Source organism: Trichosurus vulpecula, chromosome 1 (assembly GCF_011100635.1).
Source record: "Trichosurus vulpecula isolate mTriVul1 chromosome 1, mTriVul1.pri, whole genome shotgun sequence".
NCBI classification, from domain to species: domain Eukaryota; kingdom Metazoa; phylum Chordata; class Mammalia; order Diprotodontia; family Phalangeridae; genus Trichosurus; species Trichosurus vulpecula.
In genome coordinates this window covers 24,898,237-24,918,717 of record NC_050573.1, presented here as the reverse complement: position 1 = coordinate 24,918,717, position 20,481 = coordinate 24,898,237, and the positions used below count along the sequence as shown (strand labels likewise).

At 42.6% G+C, this 20,481-nt stretch overlaps 1 protein-coding gene across 1 annotated transcript in view; it reads left to right on the top strand.

Moving 5' to 3' along the window:
- The first annotated feature begins 15,895 nt into the window (after nucleotides 1–15,895).
- CCDC60 (coiled-coil domain containing 60) overlaps nucleotides 15,896–20,481 on the top strand; it is a 111,809-nt gene continuing 107,223 nt past the window's right edge. The window contains exon 1 of the mRNA XM_036741718.1: nucleotides 15,896–15,961. The gene's annotated coding sequence lies outside the window, so the exon portion shown is untranslated. The remainder of the gene's footprint in view (nucleotides 15,962–20,481) is intronic.

Genomic DNA, 20,481 nt, shown 5'->3' with positions numbered 1-20,481 from the left:
AGTCCAGAGCCAGGGACTTCACCATGAAGAAGGTGCCCTTGAACTGAGCTTTGAAGAAAACCAGGGATCTAAGAGGGGGAGATGAGGAAGGAACTCAGACACCGCCTCTTCTCCTGCTTGCTCCCAATTGAATATGTGTGTGTGTATGTATGTACATATATATGTGTGTATGTATGTATGTGCGTGTGTGTGTGTGTATTTCCGCCAGTAAAATGTCATCTCCTTGAGGGCAGGGGCCATCCCCAGCCCCAGACACAGGGCCTTGCACATTTTAGGTATTTAGTAAATGTTTGTCTCTGAAGCGAAGGGTGATTTTGGCTGATCTCTGAGGGCAATCCCCAATCTAAAGCTTATGAAATGCGATATCCCCGGCCCTTCTGTGACCCATAAATGGGTCACTGAATTCTCCTTGACAGGGTGAAAGTGGAAGCAAAGTGCAGGATCTTGAATTTTTTTGTCTCCCTCAGGCCAAATGCCATGTGTTTTGCTAGAAATACTGACTATATGACTTGAATTGCTTCCCTTCCTTCTCCTGCCTTCTAACCAGGGACCTTCCCCCTGAGAAAGGGGGAGGAATGTGCAAGCTATATGCAGAATATAGATGGAAGACAACATTAGCGGAGGAGGTTCTGCGGGGAAGGGAGTGGGAAAGGCCTCCTTCATTGGAGCTGAGTCTTGAACGAAACTGCTATCCTAAGAGCTAGAGGTGAGGAGGGGGAATATACCAAGCTTAGATCATCACGGGCTAGGAGCAGCTCAACGTGCTGGGTCCTTCCCACCTTCCTGATCTTTTTGTATTTTCCTCACCTTCATCCTACTCTAGGATTCGGTTTTCATACCTCAGCTATGACTTGGTTTGTCCTAGACTGTACTATACTGTTCTAGACTATCCTGTTCCAAATGCTATACTATACTGTTCTAGATACCATGCTATACTGTTCTAGATAGTCTATCATGCTGTTCTACAGACTAATACTGTATCAGTCTAGATACCATTCCGTGCTACGCTGTTCTAGACACTACGTTAACTGTTCTAGACACTGTTCTATGCTATACTCTTCTAGACACTGTACTATACTGTCCTATGCCATTTTAGACGCTGTCCTATACTGTTCTAGATTCTGTGCTGTATGAGATCATACTGTTCTAGATGTGATATTATATATTATACTATTCTCTTCTAGATATTATATTATATTATACTATGCACTATACCATATTCTAGAGACCAACACTAGGCAGCTAGCTGGCTCAGTGGACAGAGCACTGGGCTCCTGGAGTCAGGAAGACCTGAATTCGAATCTAGCCTCAGATACTTGCCAGCTGTGTGATATTAGGCAAGTTGCTTACCCTCTGTTTGCTTTAATCCACTGGAGAAGGAAATGGGGAACCCTTCCAGGATCTTTGCCAAAAAACCCTGTATGTATGGACAGCACTGGTGTGCCGTGGACCATGGGGCCATGACTGAACAAAGGCAACAGAGACTAGCACTCTACTGTTCTGGACACTGTTCTATACGATACTGTTCTAGACACTCTACTGTTTCAGACACTGTTCTACGCTACAGTGTTTTAGACACTATGCTATACTATATTATACTATTCCAGACATCATTCTGTATTATACTCTTTTAGGTATTAGATTATATTACACTGTTCTAGAGACTAATACTTTATTATTCTAGACACCATACTATACTGTTCTAGATACTAAACCATACCATACCATACTATGCTAAATTATACTATACTGTTCTAGATGTTATATGTTATACTATACTATTCCAGAGACTATTCTATATAATACTATTCTGGACACTATTCTATACGATAAAGTTCTAGACACTCTACTGTTCCAGACGCTGTTCTATGCTATACTGTTTTAGACACTATGCTGTACTATGTTATACTATTCCAGACATCATTCTGTATTATACTGTTTTAGGTATTAGATCATATTACACTGTTCTAGGGACTAATACTTTATTATTCTAGACACCATAGTATGCTGTTCTAGACACTATACCATACCATACCATACTATACTAAATTATACTATCCTGTTCTAGACTACACTATTCTGTTCTATATGCCTATGCCAGACTATGCTATCCTAGATATTACGTCATAACTGTAGTATGTTGTCCTCTTCTACACTATCCATACAAACACTGTATTTATACTGTGTATGACACTATTTATGCTATAATTTATACTGTTCTAGACACTATACCATAACTATACTACCCTATACTTTTCTGTATTATCTATATCATACTATATACCACATACCATACTATATTTATATGCTCTAGACACTGTACTACATGCATGCACATTTAAATGAAGACTATTTTAACAAAATTAATGACAAACTGTCCATCAAGACCCGTCCTGCATGATTTACCAATAAAGGTTCCAAATGAAGAAAAGCCCAGTCGCCAAGGGGACTCTAACCTACATCCACATAGTTCCATCCTTAACGCTCTTTCCCGAAGATGAGATCAGGATTCCGACCAGGACCCCCACCCGGCATCTGATTTTGAACCAGGAGTAGCCAAAAGCTGTAGCCCGGGCCCCTCAGCCCAAGTATTTTCAGAAACCTGGCTAGGTTCATTTATTGAATGTATTGGATTTGTGAGTGTTGCCTTGGGGTTTTTGTTGTTTTTGTTATTTTTAAAAAAAAAAAAAACTGAGCTTACAGTTCATTTGCCCTGGCTCAATCACACGGCTGATGGACGCTTTGGGATTCAGGCAACCATCCCACCTTCATTCCAGTCAAATCCATCAGTCCCCCAGAATGCTGGCCCTGCTAAACTTCCAGCCCTGGGCGTGAAGCAGGAGAGGACATCCAGCTCCACCTGCTGGAATTTCTGAGAATCACATCTCTCTCGGAGGCTATTGGTCATCATGAGTGGGGCATGGGGGTCTTAATTCTTCTCATGAGAATATTCAGCAACATTTCCCAGCCAAAGCCCAGGATCCGGCTAGTGAAGCAAATACTCGCCTAGTGGGTCAGGAAACCAAGATTCTTCTCTTCCCTGGGGTTCAGTTTCCTTGACTATAAAATGACAAGTTTCCCTTCCATTAATGAACTCAGTCTTATCTTGGATCTTACTTCTTGTCAATTTATAATGTATAATTTGGGGCTTGGAAAAGCCTGGTGATCCATAAGTATGCAGTTATGACATGGCCCTAGAATTTCTAGTAATAGATGGTGGTCAGTTATCGTTAGACTGTAAGCTCCTGGAGGGCAGGAATTGTCTTTTGCCTCCCTTTGTATCCCCAGGTACATAATAAATGCTTAATAAATGTTTATTGAATAAATGAATGAAGAGAAAGTGAACAATCCTATTCTTTTGAGTTAACCTGTAGTTCGACAACAAGCATGTATTAAGTGCTTGCTGTGTGCAGGCAACTCTATTGGTTGCTGGCAGTATATAGAAAGAAAAAAGCCGGGCTAAAATGCTGACATTGTGCTGGGAAAACAAATGGATACACAGAGAAGTGAATACAAAGTCATCGGAAACTATATGTCATTTTTCCCTTTCAGGAGATCTTCTAAAGTCCTATATACCTCAGTTTGATAGAATATTAGTTCCTTGAGGGCAGGGGGGATTTCTTTTTCATCTGTGTATCCCCAGTGCCTAGCATGATGCCTGGTATACGGTAGGTGCTTAATAAATGTATGTTGGTTGGTTGATATTATCCTAGTGCCTTCCCTATGTTGATAATAATAATAGTAACATTTAATATTGTTCACCCATTTCAGTCTTGTCTGATTCTTCGTGACCCCATTTGGGGTTTTCTTGGCAAAGATATTGGAGTGGTTTGTCATTTCCTTCTCCGGCTCATCTGACAGATGAGGAAACTGAGGCAAACAAAATTAAGTGATTTGTCTAGGGTTGCACAGTAGGTACTTAATAAAGGCTTATGGACTGACTGACTGATTCTCATTACTTATGTGACCATGCAAAAGTCACTTGCCCTCATGGGCATCATTTTCCTCATCTGTAAAACGAGGAGTTTGGCCCAGAGAGCTTCTGGAGACCCTTCCCACATTAGATCTGTGCTCTGATATGTGGCCTTCTGATCCATCCATGCCCTAAACAATGAAGCCACTGATGCTCTACATATCATATTGGACAGTCTTGTGTTCACCAAACAGTTTGATCATTATTCCCCTTAATTAGTTTTTTTTTTGATAATTAATGGTTTGCAGCAAATAGTTCCAGCTGTTGGTCATCATGGATCCTATGTGCTTTCTCAGTCAACCACCAAGCGAGCTTGTTAAGTCCAGCCTTTGACCTTGACAGAATCCCAGGATCTCAGATGCCATCTTGTCCAATTCAGACCAGAACAAGAATGCCTGTCTGCAACATCCTTGACAACTGGCCACCCAGTCTCTGCTTGAAGACCTCTAGTGATGGGCAGCTCACTACCAGTAGCCCACTTCAACTAGTGGACAGCTCTAATTGGCAGGAAGTGTTTCCTGACACCAACCTTAGATCTGTTTCTCTTTAACTCCTACCTATTGTCCCTGCTTCTGCCTTCTGGGACCAAGCACAGAAAAAATATTGAAGGCCTTCCCCACCTTCCTGTCTAGTTTGAAGTGAAGATCTATAGCAGGAAGAGCACTAGGTATTCTGGCATGGCACTCAGGGACCTGGACATGGCCAGCTCAGGACAGATGTCTCTGTCCCAGCAACCTAAGTTATAATAACAATAATTCATTTATATAGAGTTTTGAACACATTTTATTAGAAAGGGGAAGGGGAAGGGAAGTGAATAGACATTTATGTAGCACCTACTATGTGCCGGGCAATAGGTGATTTACAAATATCATCTCATTTGATGCTCACAACAATCCTGAGTTTGTTGTTGTTCAGTCATTTGGGGGTTTATTTGGCAGAGGCCCTGGACTGGTTTGCCATTTCCTACTCTAGTTCATTTTACAGATGAGGAAATTGTGGCAAACAGGGTGAAGTGACTTGCCCAGGGTCCCACAGCTAGTAAGTGTCTGAGGCCAGATTTTAGATCAGGAAGATGAATCTTCCTGACTCCAAGCCCCGCCCTCTAACCACTGTGACATTTCAACCATTCCACTAGATGAGTGGCCATCATATGCCTCCTGGAGCAGTGATATTTATAGACACTGTATACCTTGGGCAGCCGGCAACTGGGAGGACACTGGCACCAGAAATGCAGCAGAGGGGAAACCTGGCTGCCTCCTTGCCAGTTTCCCAAGGCCTTCAGAACCATAAGTGATGGGTCTTCTGATGCAGCAGTTATGGCCCCCCTCCCACCACCCTCCACACTACCTGTAAGGTTCTTTTGGCTTCAGACCCCGACGCAGGAACATTTCTGCAGAAGCTCAGCTAAGACGCTGAAGCTGAGAATTTTGTGTTGGGGACTTGTGAGAAACCCTGGAGCGACTGCCTGAAAATAAACGACTAACGTCTGCAGACTTATTCTGCACCATGCTGCTTATCTGACATCAATCTTACTTCACGCTGGAGCCCTCTAAGTATCATGGAGCTGTTTTGAAGCAAAAATCTATTTAGTCTTGTGAGAGAAGTTGTAATCAGCAGGTTTTTCCAAAGACACAGATTTTCACCAACAAGTTTTATTTGTTTCCTCGCTGAGGACAGTGGTAATGAGATAGTGAGCTTTCCTTCTCCAAATTGCCTGCTCGAAAGCAGTCCAAACCAGCTGAACTGGAAGGTGTTTCTGCCTAGTAAGATGTTGGGAGCTACACCTTCCCTCTGGTTCATCTGGCCAGAGCAAAAGATCTGGCTGTGTGGGCCAGGCTGGGCGTACCCCAGTCGTGGCCACCAGGCAGAAACCCTCTGTAGTCTGGCAGATGCTCTCTAATGCCTGCTTAGATGTTTGCCCACATTCCAGCCAGAACAACTCAAGCCTGAGCTGAGAGAGGCACCTTTGCCAGGAGAGAAGCCACCTTCTAAGCCCCTCACCTGTGCTAGGATACCGTGGCCAGCATCCTAAGGACATGAAAGTAGAGACATATGGCACCATTTCTCACTAGCATCAGGAAGGAGCTTAGCCTCCATCCCAGTGCATTCTGTCAGCTGAAGTGCAAAAGATGTTTTCTTTCTCTAAGCTGAAATTTGAGGTGGCTCTTTACAGTAAGCCATGACCGGTGTCCAGGTCTCAAGAAGCAGCAAGCTTGTTCTTTTGTGAGGAAGGATAAGGCATAGCTAGCTCATGCCCTCTCACCATTAAGAGAAAGCCACAGAGGACCTCGCATCAGGGATCCCTGACTCTCCCAAAGACCCCATCTTGCACAAGAGGCTAACTCACCCACATCCACCCCACCTGCATGCACACCTGGATGCATTTTCCCAGTCCCTGACTAATTTTGATTCTCTTCCAAACCCCTTTTCCAAACATCACCATTTCTCACTGAGTATATAAACTACCCTCCCGGTCTCCAAGGTTCACACCCTCAGTATCATCCCTGCTCCTAACTCTCCATGAAGCCCCATATCCTATAAGCTGCCAGATTCTGAGGTTTCTACCTGCCCACCTTACCCATATTTACCTGTCATTGAAACTCCAGTATTTCTCTCAACTGCTTCCAAGCCTTCCAGGTTCACAGCCTCATCATCTTTGGCTCCCAACTCTCCATCATCCCCAACATGTTCCAGCAGTTGCCTAAACCTGCCATTTCTACTTCTGCATCTCTTGCATTTGTCCTCTTGTCTCCACTCAAAAGGCCACTATCCTAGTTCAAACTTTTATCACTTCCTAACTGTATGACTATAGTAACCTTGTCCTTTGTTTCGCCATTGACCTTGATTCCTCAGAGGTTATGGTGTTCCATGATTCACAGACATATGCCAACTCTGGAAGAATATTGGCATCGTAAGGATTTTAGTACCAGGGAGAGGCTGGTGGTCATAGCTGACAAAGTGATTTTTGTAAGTTCACACCTGACTGGGTTGCTTTCCTCTCCTCCCTCCCCTACTCAAAATGCTCCAGTGGTGCCCCATTAACACTGGGTGTCAAATACAGACTCTTTTTCCTATTTAAAGAGCCTCACAACCTAGCCCCGACCTACCTTCCCAACACTGCTATGAATTACTCCCCTGCACACAGTCCTAAGTGGCCTTCTGATTGTGCTCCTCACTGTGCCTTGGGACTGGCTGGCTTTCATTCCTGGAATGCACCACCTTGTCATCCCCACATCTTAGTCTCTGCAGCTTCCTTCAAAACCAACTCAAGTGCCAGACTCTTGGGCAGTAAGAGCTGTTTCATCCCTTATTTCTGCATCACTAGCACCTAGTCCAGTGCCCGGCTCATTGTAGGTGCTTAATAAATGCATATTGGTTAATTGATTCTGTGTAGGACCTCTCCTGATCTCCTCCTCTGCCACCCCCATTCCTAGTGTCTCCCCACCCCAGTTACCTTGTATTCATATACTTATTCTGTCTTCTGTTTATATGCATATGTACACAGACAGAGATCATGTTTTTGCCTTTCTTTGCATGCTTATCACAGTACCTGGCACATACACAGTAGTCACTTAATAAATGTTTGTTGATTGAGGGATTTCTGTAACACTCAGAAGTGAACACAATATGCCTTGTCCTTTATTTCACCTTCAACCTTGAATCCTCAGAGATTGTGGTGCTCCACGATTCACAGTCATATGCCAATCCTGGAAGAATATTGGCATTGTAAGGATTTTAGTATCAGGGAGAGGCATCTTGTCATCAAAATCACTTCACAGTTTCTCAGGCATGATCCAACCTACTCTCTTCCTATTACCCTCTTCTGGGTCCAGTTTTCTCTTCCTACCACCCTCTTCTGGGTCCAGTTTGTTGTCCACCTGCTCTGTGTTCTGAGATATATGTATTGACAAACTCATTGGTTTGTCTGTATATCAACTGTATATGATAAACTGAGCAATAGTCATTCTTCATCCACTTGGTTTTTCTTGTGTGGATTGTTAAGCCAATATCTTTTCATTCATCATAGACCTTTTTGAGAAAGTAATGTAGTATTCTTTGGCTCACTGCAATCAGTATGATGTCATCTGCAACTGAAAAGCCATCTTTATCTCATCTTTTTTCCATTTGTTTACAGCTAGGATTTTGAAATTTCTAAAAAACAGATACATTCCTAAACACATACTTGATTCACCTAATAATGCTGGCCTGTTACTACTCATGTAGCTTGCCTTTGAAGTTAGAGGTGTTAGATCTATTATAGCTACCCAGTCCAGCCTTTGCCCAGTACTGGGAGACAATGTGGAAAGAGCACTGCATTGGGACTTTAAAAATCTGGGTGAAAGCTCAGCCTTCATCAGTTTTGTGATGTCAGGCAACCCTCTGAGGGTCTTCTGTAAAATGAAGATAATAGTGCATGATGGAAAAGGGACCAGAAACCATGACACATGATAATCCCCTTGAAGCATCAGTCTGAGCAGGTCACTCCCCAGCTCACAAAGCTTTAGTGACTCCCTATTACCTCCAGGACAAAACACGAACTCTTTAATTTGACCTTGCAAACCCTTGACAGCCTGGGTACAGCCTCCCCTTCCAGATTTATTTCACATTTCCCTATTTCATGTAGTCTACATTTCTGAGAAATTGACCTACTTAACTCTTCTGTGAGCTGGACATTCTATTTTCCGATCATCATATCTTTTCACAAACCATCTCTCGCACTTGGATGTACTCCTTCCTCACCTTAGCCTCCGAAAATCTTCAGGCTCATCTTCAAGTTCTTCAAGAAAAAAATAAATCTTCAAGGCTCATCTCAAGAATCATAATTTACAGCAACCCTTTCCTTATCCCCCTGGTTGTTGATGCTTTCTCTCTCCTCAAATTATCTTGTATTTACTTATTTGGCTCATAGTAAGTACATAATAAATACTTTTTTATTCATTTATTCCTCATTAATTCATCAAAAGGAGAAGGGAGGATGGCAGAGGATGAGATGGACATAGTGTCATAGATGCAATGCACATGAGCTTGGACAGACTTTGGGAGATAGAAGAGAATAGAAGGACTTGGTATGGGGTCAAGAAGAGTTAGACATGACTGAATGAATGGACGACAAATATATGCTATATTCCCCCAGTAGAATCCTTGAGTACAGGGCGGGGTGGGGGGGTGTTTTTCATTTGGTCTTTGTACATCCAGTAAAATAGCACAATACCTTGTCCACATCAGGGGCCTAAGAAATGCTTATTGAAAGAATAAAAGAAGGAATAAATGAATCATTTGAAATAACTCAGGCCATTTATCCTGGAGAACAAAAGTCTTAGTAAAGCACACACATGATAGCAATTACACATTATTTGAAGGTCTGCCATGTGAAGGAGATTTGCTCCATTGATCCCAGAAAGCATAATTAGGGTGGAATGGTTGGAACTTACAAGAAGGAAGATTTCAGTGTTACACGGACCCCCCAGCACCCAGGCAGTAAAACTGCAAATACAGCTGGTGCTATATCTGAGGGTGCCACCAGGTGGTGGTCTAAACAAGCTAAGAGCTTCAAAAACCACCCGTCCCCCATCCTCTTTACCTCCCTCCTAGTCCCTTGCCAGGTTTCCTTCTGAAGTCTGGGGGTGAGGATAGTTTGACAATAACTCATAACTCCTTTGTTTAGAATACCTCCATTCCTACTTAGTACCCAAATGTTTCTTTCTCTCCTCAGAGTAACCTGAAGGAGTCACTTAATCAGTTAAACTGCATTTGCTGAAGTGAAATTGAATAAACAAGAGTGTACATTTATAGACTATAGCATATCCTCAGCCCAGCTTCCCATAACCCCCACCCCACAGTCTCTTCTGTGGCTTTCCTTGTTGCTCCTACAAGGAAGGGGAGAGCACGTTGTATCCGTAGACCTTGACGTAATAGCCCTTTTAAGAACCCCTAGGTAGCTATGTCATTAAAAAGGAAGGGAAATTAACTAGTAATATCCAGCTTTCTCCCCTTCTCTATCTTGTTGCATCTGAAGCAACTACCACTTAAAGTCTGAGCCTCCCCCTAGACAAAGCCCCCATTTGCGTCCTTCAGGGGCGTTGGCTTCCTTCTCGTCCTCTTCTCTTAATGTTATAACTACTACCAGTGAGTCTGGTCAGGAAGAACAGTTTCTAAAGGGCTTCTACTGCCAGCTTGACTCCCAGAAGGGAAAGAGGAAGATGCAAAGTGCTAGAAGGGACCTTAGAAAGTCACCAAGGTCACCGAGGACAATGCAATCTCCAACAGCTTCAACAGCCCCTTTATGAAGATTGAGCCTGGGATTCCCAGCCCCACATTTCCACAGCTTCTCAGGAGTCCAGTGACTGAGAAAATGCACTGTTTAGAGCACCACCATAGGCTAGAGCAGAAATTGTCCCAGATAGGGATTGACTCCAGCTCAGCATAAGAAAACCGTTTCCAAGAATTAAAGCTGTCCCCCATTGATGGGTGCCACCTTCAATCCATCCAGCAATCAATAAACACTAATTAAGAATTTACCGAGGAATGCAAAACCAAAAATGAAACAAATCTTTGCCCTCAATGTGCTTTCATTCTGTTGTGGAAGAGAATGTGCATATAAATACAAGCTATATCCAAAGGAAATACAAGGTAATTTGGAGTTGGGGGTGAGGAGAGGCAGGAAGGGGGAAGGGGGTCTTCAATAAAGCTTATGGTCCTTGAAAGCATTGACCGTTTTCGTTTCTGCCTTTGTATTCCCAGCACTTAGAACGGTGTCTGGCATGTAGTGGTATTTAATAAATGCTTGTTGACTGGTAACTACAGGTAATTTCCTAGAAGTCCAGGGACTGTTTTGCCTTTTGTCTTTGTATCTATGGTGTCTTACACAGTATTTGGCACATACTGGACAGCTAGGTGGATGGCACTCTGGGCTTGAGTTCAAATCCAGCCTCAGACCTTTACTAGCTGTTTGATCCTGGGCAAATCACTTCACTGCTGTCTGCTTCTGTTCCCTCATCTGTAAAATGGGAATGATATCTAACCCCACTCACCTCCCAGGATGGTTGTGAAGATCAAATGAGATAATGTACATAAAGCTTTTGCATACCGTAAAGCACTATGTAAATGCTATTTATTATTATTAAAAGTGCATAGGATTTGTAATCAGAGGACCTGGAGTGAGATCACAGCTCTGCCCTATCCACCTGTAGGACCTTGGGTACATTACTTAACATCTCTGGGCCTCAGTTGCCTCACCTGTAACTAAATAACATCTAAGGTCCCTTTCAGTTAGACTGGTATTGAGTTCCCCGAGTCTGGAAGTCCTGATGCTGTGACTGGATGATCTCTTGTTTTGGGGATAATATAAATGGGTTTTCATAACCTGATCATCTGAGGTCCCACTTAGCCAATGGTTAACTACAATTCTACCTCGAAAGACTATGATGAGAATGAGCAAGGTGATATGCCCAATGTGCTTTGGAATCGCAGAACCTGAGAAAAACAGCAACTTTGACTACTGTTATCCCTCTATTTCTTCCCACCTCGGTTCATCCCCATAATTTATCTGCACACTCTTTTCATGTACTGCCCCTGCCTTCCCTCCCTCTTTCCTTCCCTCCCTCCCAGCAGGACTGAATAGTTAAGCTCCTTTCCGTTTCCACACAATACATCTGAAATTGTCTAATCATTTTTGCTGGTCTTTTATGAACTCCTTCCAAGTGTTCTGCATTCTCAGATTGAGTAACATAGCACTCAATGAAGGGTCCCAGCTGTTCCCCTGATGTTTGTATCAGTCTGAATACATCCAGTGGGAATTAATTTCCATATTAATTTTATTCTAGAAAGTGCCCCCAATTTTTTTAAGTATCAAAGGATGAGATGGAGGGTTTCTGTATGAAATACTAGGGAAAAATCTATGGAAAGCTCCAATGCCACTGGCTGCCACTGACAAATTCTCATCTATTGGCCAGGCCATTGTTTTTCTGTTTACAAAATGGAATTTAATAAAGATTTAGTTGCTTGGCCTTGGAAACATCACAAATAGGGAATTGTGCTGTAGAAGCGATGCAAAGGACATCACTGAAGAAATGTATGACCGTGGGGGAAAATGGGCCAGTATCATAATGAGAGTGGTGGAAGGAGGGGGAGAGAGGAAGAAGGGGGAGGTAGAGTGCCAGAGAAAAAGAGAGAAGGAGGAGATGGAGAGAGAGTCAAGAGGAAGAAAGAGAGAGGAGAGGGAGGAAGAAAAAGGGGAAGGGAAAAAAGGAAGCAAGGGAGAAAGGAGAGGAGAGGAGTAGAGAGGAAAGTCAGGGAAGGGAAAGGAAAGGAAGAAGGAAGGGAGAAAGGGAAGAAAGAAGGAAGGAAGGAAAAAAGAGAGAGAAAGAAAGAAAAAGAAAGAGAAAAAAAGAAAGAAAGAAAGAGAGAAAGAAAGAGAGAGAGAAAGGAAGAAAGGAAGAAAGAAAGAAAGAAAAAAGAAAGAAAGAAAGAAAGAAAGAAAGAAAGAAAGAAAGAAAGAAAGAAAGAAAGAAAGAGAGAAGGAAAATGCATTTACTTTGTGTCAGGAACTAGGCTAAGCTATAAATATAAATAGCAAGAGATTTCCTGCCCATAATACGTTGACATTCTAACAGCATACGTATAAGGTTGTGGTGATCAGAGGGGTGTTTTAAGGAGTGTGCTGGAGCCAGCTATAACCATATTTTGGAGAGTCACTTTCTTGTTAAATTTTCAGTGTGAGTATTTATATCTCAGCAATCAAATTGGTCTACAAATCAGGATTTAATTTATTGTTTTGTTGGTTAGACAAATCAGACTTAAGAAAGAAATAATAATGCAGATTAACCTTAAAAGCATTTCTCATGCTTAACTTTTTTTCCCAAAGAAAGGAGTTATTAAACATTTACCAGCATAGCTAGATGGCACAATGGGATAGAGTGTGCCAGGCCTGGAGTCAGGAAGACCTGAGTTCAAATCTCACCTCAGACACTTACCAGCTGTGTGACCCTATGCAGATCACTTAACTACTGCCTGACTCAGTTTCCTCATCTGTAAAATGAGGATAATAATAACACTTACCTCCAAGGGTTGTTTTGAGATTAACATTTGTAAGTAACATTTATAGTGGAGACGATATTGGTAAAATGCTTTATAAGTCTAACAGTACTATATAAATGCTAGCTGTTTTTCCATGCTTCCTCATGAGCTAGGGCACCCCAAGGTGGGAATAATAGCTCTGAAACAGGATAAGGAAGAAAGAACCAGGGAAGGAGAAATAGGACCCAAGATCTCTTCAGGGAGCCTCAGAAACGATGATCCTCAGACTATAATAAGTATGTGTCAGCAATCAACAAACATTTGTTTCCATTTTTGTTATCAATTAGCTGGCATTTTAAAAGTCCCTACTATGTATTAGATACTGTATTAATTCATAGAAAGGAGGAAAATACTCTTTTCTCTCAAGGAGCTCACATTCTAATGAGGGATATAATATCTTTTGTATTTATCCCATCTTCATTTCTGAATATATTCCTTCCCCTCCCCTAATCTTGTAACAAAAAAAATTTTTAAAGGCAGAAAATCAACAAAACTATGTCAACTGGTTCTGACAGTAACTACTGGTCCACACCCATAGTCCTCCATGTCTGCAAGGAAGAAAAGGAGGTACATTTTTCTCATCTCTTCTTCAGGGCCAGGCTCGGTCATTATACGAGCTCCATGATCAGTTTCAGGGCTGTGGGGTGGTGGTTCTTTCCATTGACCATATTACAGTTATCACATATAATAACAAACATTTAGTAAGCAGCCATTCTGGCCAGGCACAGTGCAGGAAAGGGGAGTCTATGATAGCTCATCCTTTATATCCAGCACTGGCTGGGAGTCCAAGGTCCCTGTAGTGTGAAGGCAGCTTCTTGGGGGAATAGGAAGGGCATCATGGTAGCTCCCATTTCCAAAGAGCTCAGGACTTTTATGTGAAAGGGAGAGGAAAAGGAGAGCCACTCAGATGAGTTTGATCTTCCCAGCCCTGAGGATGAAGCAAGAGAGACAGACCTCAAGGAGCTGGGAAACTGGAAGCTTAGAGATGAGAAGAGGAGACTCAGGATATGAGGTGGGGGCTGAAGAAGGATTTCAGAGAAGAGACAAAAAAAGAAAGGAGGAAAAGGGAAGCTAGAGAATATAGAGATGGGTAGTATCGGGTTAAAAAAAAAGACTGAGCCAGAAATATTTTTAAAAAACAGAAATTCTTGGCTACAACAAGAACTTTGGTGGAATATATTAGATCCTTTTTTTTAATTTACACATGCAAATGTTCAATATGCAACAATTTCAGGAAAATCCTCGAATGTGAATTTACATTTTGGTAACCCATCATTATCAGCTTTTAACCCATTGCCTACTTGGGTAAAAAGGGGATTTCTTATCCTCCTCCTCTCACAACTGTTAGCTTTTTGTTTTGTTTTTTTTGGGGGGAAGACAAGGCAATTAGGGTTAAGTGACTTGCCCAAGGTCACACAGCTAGTAAGTGTGTCAAGTGTATGAGGCCAGATTTGAACTCAGGTCCTCCTGACTTCAGGGCTGGTACTCTACTCACTTTGCCTCCTAGCTGCCCCAACTGTTGGCTTTTTGCCCATCCTTCAGTAATAAGAACATCTTATGGGGCTTGAAGGTCTATGAAGTGCTGGCCTCAAAACCTACCCTCACAATACTCTGAGGTAGGCTATAAGTGTATTGTGCCCATTTTAGAGAAAAAGTAACTGAGGCTCATAGAGATCAAGTGATTTGTACAGGGTAACTAGAATTGAAATTAAATTAATGGATAATCATAAAAAGCTATATTCCCCTGACATGTTTCCTCAAGGCCAACAGACATTTCTTACTATCCTACATTAAGTACCTACTGTGTGCTGGGAACATGCCAAGCATTGGACATACAAAAGAAAAAGGCAGTCAGTCCCTGACCTCAAGTAGTTCGTAGTCTAATTGGGGCAAGGGGGAGGAAACAACTAGTGGAAGATGTCTCAGGGAGAATATACTAGTGGGGAAGAGAAGGGAGTGGTGCTCCTGTGGAAAGTTGGATTTGAGGTCTTCTGATTGAAGTAAGAAAGAATAACTTCAGTGGCTCCCTCTGGTAGTAGCTAGGTGGCACAGTGGATAGAGCGCTAGACCTGGAGTCAGAAAGACCTGAGTTCAAATCCAGCCTTAGACTCTTACTAGGTGTGTTACCCTGGACAAGTCACTTCACCCTGTGTGCCTCAGTTTCCTCATCTGTCAAATGATCTGGAGAAGGAAATGGCAAACCAGTCTAATATCTCTGCCAAGAAAACCCCAAATGGGGTCATGGAGAGTCAGACATGACTGAATGACAATAAGCTCTACCATAAAATACAAATTCTTAAGCCTGACATTGAAAGTCCTCTTCAATCTGGCTCCCACCCACCTTTCCTGTCTTATTTTACATTGCTAGCTATTTCCTGTATATAGCATTCCATGTTCCACCTCTATGCATTTGCATAAGCCTTCTCCTATATCTGAAGTGTTCTCTCTTTTCATATCCACCTTCTAGAATACTTAACTTCCCTCAAAGCACAGTTCACGTACTACTACCTACACAGGCCTTTTTGGACCGCTCAAGTCCTCAGTACTCTAAACCTCCTCAAAATTACTTTGTATTTATTTATCTATGTGCATATTGTATCTCCTGGGTGGAATGGACACTCTTTGAGGGCAGAAACACTCTCGTTTTCATCTCTGACTGCCCAACACCCAAAGCTGGGATCCAAGCTGATGTAGGAGATGGTCAGTAAGTACTCACTGGGTTCAGATGAGTTGTGTTGAACTGAATTGATTTGATCAGTTTCAGCACCCCTTCTCTGACTCATTCATTGGTCTGCTAGCCATGGCCAAGACAGTTGCTTATGCATCTTATTTTCTTTCCAGGATACCAAGAATGAAAACTCTGCTCTAAGTCCAAAGGATGTGGAAAAAGCAAAGGCTAGCAAAATTACAAAGGTAAGCCACAGAAGCATTTCTTTTGGGCCTTCTATTGAAATCCATAGACCTGTTCATGGGGCTGTGTCAAGGCTTGGGGATTCATTGAAACCTGCCTTCCCTGGAGCCCCTGCCGTAGATCCATTCTTCTCAATGCTACCTGTCAGAGTTTCTAAGGGCTTCCTTCTGGGCTCCATTTGGGTAGAATGCCCCCACCCTGGGACTCAGAGCTAGTGTGACTTCTGTTCTTCCAAGAAGAGGTATAAATAGAGTCATAGGATTTGACCCTAGAAGATCCTTGCAGACCATCAGGTCCATCTCCTTTATTTTAAATAAGAAGAACTGAAGCCCAGAGAGGTTAAATGATTTTTCTAAGGTCACACAGGTAGTATACGACAGACATAGGATTATATTGAGTTGAGTTAATTGATTTGAACTGAATTGAATTGAAGAAAGAGAAGTAAGCATGATACCTGGGAGGGCTAACATATTTTGTCATTAAAACCCACTAATGTAGTCATAGAATCCCAGAATCTCAGCACTGAAAGAGACCTCAGAAGCCATCTAGCTCAACCCATAGCTGAGCAAAAATCCCCTGTACAACATACCCAACCTAGCCTAGCTAGTCACCTAGCCTTTCACTGACTTCCTTCAGAGACAGAGAGCTGACTGCTTCCAAGGTAGCCCTTTGTACTGTTGGACAGCTCCCATCACTAGGAAGTTCTTCCTAACATCAAGCTGAAATTTTCTTTATGACTTCCATGCATTGCACCTGGTTCTGCCCTCTAGGGCTAATCCCTCTTCCAGGTAACAATCCTTCAGATATTTGAAGAAAGCTAGGTATCCTAATGGATGGAGCATGAGCACAGGATCTGGAGTCAGGAAGACATGAGTTCAAATTTGGCCTCAGACACTTACTAGTTGTGTGACCCTGAGCAAGTCTGCCTCAGTTTCCTCATGTGTGAAATGAGGGAGTTGGACTCTATAACCTCTAAGTTCCTTTCAGCTCTAAATGTATGATCCAATGCACCTGAGAAGGTTGCTTTAAGGAACAAAAATTAGAAGTTATATTAAAAGCAGAGAGAAACAGTATGGATAGAAAGCTAACAGAATCAGGCAGACCTCAGTCTGAGTCCCATCTCTGACACAGATTGGCTTTGTGACCTTGGGTATATCACTCTGAGTGCCCAGGCATCGCTCTAAGACTCGTCAGCAAGCAGATGCCCCTCTGCTTTGGTAGAGAAAGTCCCTTCATGAGGACTTCCCTTTACTCATGGAATCACAGCCAAAAATTAAAATCAAAGCACTTTCTAAACACAAATTCTGACATATAGGTGTAGCCTGGGAAGGCAAGCCTCACTAACTTCCCAATTTCATCTTAAGCCTGTTCTACAGTTTGGTTTTAAAGAAAACCACTCTTATTTCTAGGCAAGACAACAAGCAACAATTATTTAGGTGCCTACCACTTAATGGGCTAAACCATTATGCTAAGCACTGGGGATACAAATATCAGCAAAAAGAAAGACCATCCCTAACCTCAAGGATCTTATGTCCTAATAGGAGAAGACAAGACACAAAAGAGGACTAAAGCAGGGAGGGGCTTCTGTTTCCAGAAAGTCAGGAGCAGAATAAGAGGAGAAAGCATCTGGAGCTTGGTGTTTTTCCGGACTCAGTCTATGAGAATAAAATGAGGCAGTATGTCCTATTTTAAAGTTAATTTTATGGTCACATAAAATGGTTTTTTAAAGCAGCACTGCCTTGAGTTTTATATCCATGTCTATGTACATTGGAAAGAGCTAACAATAGTCACATCTTTACCATGAGATGTATGTGGTAACTCCAGAGAGGCATCATAGCATAAGGAATGGCTTACTGGACTTGGAATCAGGAAGATATGGGTTCAAATCCTTCTTCTGACACTTGCTGGTTGTATGACGTCCCACCCTGCCCCCCAGCTGATCCGTGTAACCTCAGCGGACCTCAGATACCACTCTAAGACCAGACTACTGAAGTTACAGCTCTGAGAACTGCCGTGCAGAGCACATGTTTAGTCCATTTGGGAGGAACGCTCTACCATTTTTTTTAAAAGCACACCACTATCAAATGCTATTCTTAAAGTGCTCAGATGAGAAGTAACTCGTTTGTACTCATCAGCAGTGTTAGACAATCATTTTCATTATGATTATTCGAGCTCTCAGGATAACTCCTGGCACATAATGGTGGTAATAATGATAAAGTGACTACCATGTAAGGCAGCTGGGGGTGCCATAGTGCACAGAGCACTGGGCCTAGAGTCGGGAAGACTCATCTTCATGAGTTCAAATCCATCCTCAGACACTTGCTGGCTGAGTGACCCTGGGCCAGTCATTTCACACTGTTTGCCTCAGTTTTATCACCTGTAAAATGAGTTGGAGAAGAGAATGGGAAAGCATTCTGGAATCTTTGCCAAGAAAGCCACAAACGGGGTCACAAAGAGTGAGGAAGCTACTAAGCAACAAGTTAGCATTTATATAGCCTGTACTATGGGCCAGGCAGCCTAACAAATATTATCTCACTTCATCTTTAGAACAACCCTATGAGATAGGTGCTGCTATTATCCCCGTTTTATAATTGAGGATACTGAGGCAAACTGACTTGTCCAAGTGTCTGAGTCTGGATTTCTGATTCCAGCACTCTAACCATTGAAACACCTAGCTGTGCTTAATAAAGGTTGTTCCTTCTCTCTCTCTCTCTCTCTCTCTCTCTCTCTCTCTCTCTCTCTCTCTCTCCCTCTCTCTCTCTCTCTCTCTCACACACACACACACACACACACACACACACACACGCACTCTTGCTCTCGCTCTTGCTCTCTTTCTCTCTCTCTCCCCTCTCCTCCCTCATCCATCCATCTATCTACCTATCCAGTCTCTGCTTGAAGATTTCCAGGGAGCAGGGTACTGCCCCTCCCCTTGAAGCAGTCTGTGCCACCTTAGGAAAGCTCTCATTCGCTAAGAAATGCCTTGCTTCAAGCTTAAATCTTCCTCTTTGCACCCTCTACCATGATAGTAAAGGATCATAAATTTAGAACTAGAAGGAAGGAAAAGAGGCATTTATTAGGCACCTATCATGTGCCAGACACTGTGCTAAACACTTTACAAATATCTTATATGATCCTCATAACAAATCTGAGAAGCAGGTGTTATTATCACCACTTTACAGTTGAAGAAACTGAGGCAGACAGAGGTGAAGTGACTTGCTCAGGGTCACACAGCTAGTCTGAGGTCAGATTCAAACTCAGGTCTTCCTGACTCCAGGCCCAGCACTCTCTCCCCTGTACCCCACAGTTGTATTGAAAATTCTCCTGTACTTGAAGGCCTTCAAAAGGTTAAGTCTCAAAGCAGCCCATTACAGTGCTGGACAGCTCCCCTTGCTCTGAAGGTTTTCCTGACAGCCAGCTTTAAGTTTCCCCATTTGCAGACAGCTTCCTGCTCTGCCCTCTGGAGCCAGCTAGAACATAGCTAATTCCTCTTCCTTGAACTAGACTTTCCAAAACTTGAAGACAGCCAGCAGGAGACCATGATCCTGATCCTCCCTGAGTCTTCTCTTTTCTGAGCTAAACATGCCTAGCTCTTTCATCTGGTCTCAGATACCTGCACTTCCTTCCTCACACAGTTGCTGTACAGGCCCTTCTGAGAGTTCTCTGCCAGACTTAAAGTGGTTGTAACTGGCAGCTATTGTCTTAGTAACCCAGCTTGGAAAAGGATAGGAAGCAGCCAACTTTCAACTCTTGGGGTCTCACTTCCATATTCCACTCAGAAGACCCAGAGTAGTACATATGACCCTCTTACTTTAAAAACAAGAATTAATATTTTGCCTTTTCTAAACTATTTAGATTTTATTGAAATTTTTTGTTTTTGCTTCACCTTCATCTCCACCTATGAACCAACCCCTCCCTCACCCATTCATCTTCATCTATTAAAAGATAACCCTTAATAAAAGGTACAAAAGAAAGGGGGGAGGGACAGGAAGGCAATTTGGTACAATTAACCAACACATCAAATCCTAGATTCGAAGCTAAAAAGAGGATATTAAAGGTCATTGATTCCAATCCCTTCATTTTACAGATGAGGGAAATGAGGCGCAGAGAGGTTGTCATTTAGGTAGTAAGTATCTGAGGTTGGATTTCAACTTGTCTTCCTGACACGAGGTCTAGCAAACTCTCCACTATGCCACCTAGCTGACAGTGTAGGCAATGTGTCACACCCAGCACCTCCTTACAAATCAGTGTGGCCACAGGAGATCCGAGTCTGGATCTCCCCAGACTTGTAACTCATAGCTCTCAGTAGCATCACACCAGCCCTCCCCCTTTGAATAGTGGCTTCCTCTGCTCTACTCTCTACTAATGAGCATTCATAACACTTAATTCTTGGCATTTCACTTTATTAAAAAAAAAATCCAATTAAGTCTCATTATAGAGAAATTAGTTTAGACGAAAGAAAAGCCAGAGAATGGTTTCTGAAAATATGGGACTGGGAAAAATTCCTTTTATTATCAAAAGATAA